The following is a 5005-nucleotide window of genomic DNA, read 5'->3' on the forward strand; positions in this document are numbered from 1 at the left end:
GTGGAAAACTTTACACAGACAAGTTACTAGCTAATTTACAGTACATACTGTAAGTACATCTACATCCTTTAAAGTGCAAATAAGTTTGTGTTGTAATACTATACTTAAATATGAATTTCCCTCAAGTTCAGCATGTATGCATCTGTATAATGAAAGTCTATAAGGACTGCCTTGAGTGATCTGTGTTATCTTACTAGGGCTGTGGTTCATCAAATCTGGGAAGTCAGCAGAGCTTTCATATAGAAGATGCAAAACCCAGACGTGAGCAGAATATATTTTCCCCTGAGGTCCATGGCTGCGTTTGACTGAAAATCCATTAGCTTTTAAAATATAAGCAGTCCAATCACCACAGCATCCCAACTGGAATCACAGCAATCTGTTTTGGCAGGCTTTCATAGAAACATATTACTCCGAGCTTGTGCAGGACTTCCTCCATTCTGCCATTTAAGCATATGAGGAATAGACTCTCTCACCTACGCATCAACATCTGCAGGGAAAACAGGCCGGAAGTAGTCACAGAGGACACGAGCGTCTCCTCATCCTCCCCCTACCAAATTCTGTTATACTCACTCCTGTGCCACGTTGCTTCAGTCTTACCTCTTCTCCTTGCAAAGGACAGATTACACAGCTACTCTCCCTACGCTCATGTTTCAGGCATTAGTAACCAGTGCTATTGGCTTATCATAACAATTCTTACAGATACTCCACATCAGTGATCTTAAATAGCTATCGTACAGTTGCACTACATATATATACACCAAATAGACCATGATTTCTGTGTTTGTGTTATTCCTCTATTAATTAAACTTAATGGACCAGTACAAAGCAGCTAAAAATGAACAGACTGGCTTAAATTCTCTGAGGAGCTCAGGGAAAGAGCAGCACGCATAGGCCGCTTTCAACAAATGCCAGTGTGACTGCAGATGTGCATGGAGATTAAAAGTCTCCTTACTCTATTGCTGAAAGCGAAATAGTGTTGAACTTCGGCAGTTAACTTGGGGGATGTTCAAGCTAAAGTAAATGGCACTAGAAAAAGGATATTTTTACAACATACGTCATAGCTTGTACACTTGCAGAGCTGGATACAGATAGTGATGCGCCTCCTTAGTTAAGTTCTGTCAGTGCTTCATTGTAAGAAGTACTGTCCAGGAGACAGAGGAACTCATAAGCCTTAGAGTTTTTGATAAGACTGAAAAAAAAACCCTTGATTTTAGTGAGGAGAAGAAATGTTCCCTTCCTGAACAGAGGAGGTCAATTTGAGGCACATCTCAAACACTGTTTACAGGAAAGTTTCAGTAACTGTGAGGATAGCTGCACTGAAAGGAAAATTGGAAAAGTAATCCTTTTTCTGGTGCTAAGTGGTTATAATCAATTCTGCTTACCAGCTGCAAAGGAAAGAGGAAAAAACATTTGACTCAAAACAGCAGAAAAGCACAACCTAAGCTGTAACATCCTGCTGTGATATATGTCAGCGCCAATCCTTCGCACTAGTGTGGCAGGGCCAACAGTTACAGTCACGACCATATTCCCTCCAGACAGACAAATCCCAGACAAACTGAATTCCCTATCGGATAGGCAAAACATGCTACTTCTGCATCTTAAAGGTAGATGTTCTCGTTCCAACAGCATTGCCTGTTACAGCATGCACGGACTTATAAGAGGTATGGAAAAGCAGGATCCCTTGCCTCCTTGGTTCAATCTGGTTTCATTTGCTTGGGCTCATCCACTGCAGGTTCAGTCCCTGCCTATTCAACCGAGAATAGTTTTACTGTTAAAAGAGCACCATGGAGCGCCTTTATGGACTTAAGGTAAAAGAGCATGGAGTGCCTTTATGGAACTAACCTTTCCTCTGTATATACTCACAGAGGGGGAGTTTGAGATTCATTCCACTACTTCCAAAAATGAATGCTGCCCTTCTCACAGCACAGAGGAGGTCTAATTCTGATTGTGTACCTGTATGATACCATATATAGACGATCCAGTTTTAAAACAAAAGGGTTTTTCTCTGGTAAGTAAGCTGCAAACACTTCCAGCAGCATTATCTTTGTTTCTCTGTTGATATTCTGTGCACCTGCAGTCACCTTTCATCTGATTAGAAGGCTTTTAAAACAAGGGCAGGTGTACAGACCTTCAGAAACTTATACACCTTCCTCTGAACATTGATTAAGTTAACCCTCCCCCTTCCTCCTCTCCCCCAAAGTACTAAATTTCTTTAACTGTAGGAGGGAAAGAGTATGTCTACATGGATTAAAGAATAAAGTTTTAAAATAAATAGAACACGCTTTTTTTCGAGTAGCCAGAAACACATAAAAGACAAAAAACTGTTCTTATCATTCCAGAAAAATGTACTTGACAAAAAGAGGTGGTTGGTTGCACTAGAAGGCATACCAAGCAGCTCGTACACAAAGATGATACATAAAACCTCACTACTCGCAAATTGCTGTCCAAATACAGTTCATTTAAGAAGTTTAGACGCAGTCCAGGACAAAGAAAAGGAACTTAATCAGTGTCCTATGAACAGCAGATACCCATATCGCTTCAGTCACTGATTTTAACGATTAAGTCTTGGGCAAAAGGCTAAGCCTAGAAGGGAAACTGGATGCCTAGACTCAGCTCCAAGTAAAACCTTCACCAGGAATCTAACTGGTGCAGTGTGCACACACATATGTACACTGATACTCCAAGATCTGCTGGAGCAGATGTTCTGCATCTGACCATAGCTTCTCTTACTTGCATAGTCAAGAACATAAAGGCCAGCTCAATTCAAAGGGGGATTCCTGCTCAAATATTAGCATTCACGGTTGTAGCTCCTCCTCAGAAACCTCAGAGGACTACTGACCTCCTCCTTTTTCTCAAACCGGGGATGCAAAGACAGCCATAACTCTGAGTAAGGTGGGAAAAAAACAAAACAAACTTGCAAAAGGTCAACAATTAATCAGCAATATTACTAGGCAAGATTTCTCCCCCAGTAAGTACTAGAGGAAGAACAGCCCTGAATAATTACCGAGGCAACCACTTTCCCTGTTTACTCTTCACTCACTTGTTGTTGTCCTGAATTAATAGAGCCCAATATTCAGATGTATTCTCTGCCAGCTTCCTGGGGAAATGTTAACTGAGCAGGAATTCTCCCAGGTAAACTAGCTCAAAGTGATTAAAGCTCTCCTGATTAAATATTATGGCTCTCAGCTGTGACCTCCTGCAGCCATCCAGATAAGAGTTACCTCTAAAACACGAATACGGTAGGGGAGAAAATGGGAAATTTCACTCATTTATTTGAGTTCAAGCTATTTCAGCTTTATGCTAAAACATTGAAGGTCATATGTTTTATCACCTTGATACTTAAATTTGAAGAGAATATTGAATGAAATATTATAAATAACTGGATAATTGAACTGCAGATGAAGTCTGACTTTTGCATTTACTACTCGCCTCACATCCTTGCAGTAAGGGTTCCCCCTTTGTAGGGTGAAGCTCTCTTTAGAGGAGAGCTTTAGCTCTGGAGGCAACCACATACATTCATGTGACTGTGACCCCTTTCAGCAACAAGCATCCAGAGCAGGTTACCTACTTGCAGTACCTACTGCAGCACCCTGAAAAGACTGTACAACACTCCTCAACCGCTCTTTGAGAAGTTGTTTGCATTCCTTAGGCTTAATTGAGTAGATCACACTAGAGCTAGGTCTTATCACCCTTCCACAAAGGAGTTAGCAGAATCTGTCATACAAATAAGTAAAAGACATTTAAAAATTAAAGCAGAATTTTGCAAAATTGTGTTAACGCTTGGACTAGATCCATGTTCAAACACAGAAGAAATGCCAGGGATAGTCCTAAAATGTTGCCAGCACACTAGGTTTTATTCAGGTACAGAAGGATTTTAAAAAAAATAAACTGAAAGACAAAGAAAAGCATTAGGACCAATGATTTAAACAGTAACAGTAAAGAAATAATATATGCTGAGCAGCTATTACAATAGTTTCAGAAAAAGAAAAGGAAAATGACTGGAAAGCAAAGTAATTAGGCCTATTGAGAAAGCTGAAAGTGAAAACATTGCTCTAAAATTACAAACGAAGAACCAACGGAAAGCAGGGGCCAAATACTTTTTCTGGTAGACACCACTGATCACAACATACAGCATTTATAACATGAATAGCTCCAGATGTTTTCTTGCATCTTTTATTTTCAGAATTAGTATTTTGTGTGTGTATCTGAGAGGAGAGTCTGTTCTCTATTCATTTCTCCTTTGAATGCAGATGTATTCCTTGTGTGAGTTGTTGCTGCAACCATGACTGCCATTTCAGATTTCAGTTTAATTGCATAAATATTAGAGGAAAAACAGTGATATTTCCTGTTTGAACAGTGTAAAATGAGTTCTCTGTTTGCTATTTTCTCAAATCCAGAAGTAAAAGTTATTGTAGATGAAAAATGGCTCTATTCTTTGGGTATAATTCTGTTTTGTACAGGTATCTGGTCCAAGACCTTGGAGAAACTTTGGTGTTATTTAAGTAGTACCTGAAACTTGTGCTAGTTCTCAACAGACTGAGAAGACAGAGATTTCTGCTGAGGAAGAGCAACATTCTCTGTCTTGCAGAAATACAAACAGTAGATTTCTCACGTGAAAGACAAGTATTTAAGACCGTGAAAGAGAGATTTGATCTGCCCTGTTTTAAAGATCCAAGTCCTGCAAGAAGCTGACTCGCCTAACTTTTGATAATGTTCAACAACAGTAAAAAAATACCATCATCAAAATGAGAATCAGGATTCTGTGCGAGTCTGTCCATATGTTTCTGAAAGCTCTTGTGCAAACACACAATTGTTTATACACACACTGTGGCACATTAATATTTTAGCTTGATTTGTATTGTTTATCATCTATAGTCAAGTATCAGTGATCTTATACTGGATACAGCAGACAAACTTTGCTTTTGAAACAAATCACACTAAGAGAGAAATCCAGGAATATGATGTCATCAACAGGGGGATGAGTCTCTTCTCTTCAGGGAGTGGC

This window comes from Struthio camelus, chromosome 5, assembly GCF_040807025.1.
Source record: "Struthio camelus isolate bStrCam1 chromosome 5, bStrCam1.hap1, whole genome shotgun sequence".
NCBI classification, from domain to species: Eukaryota; Metazoa; Chordata; class Aves; order Struthioniformes; family Struthionidae; genus Struthio; species Struthio camelus.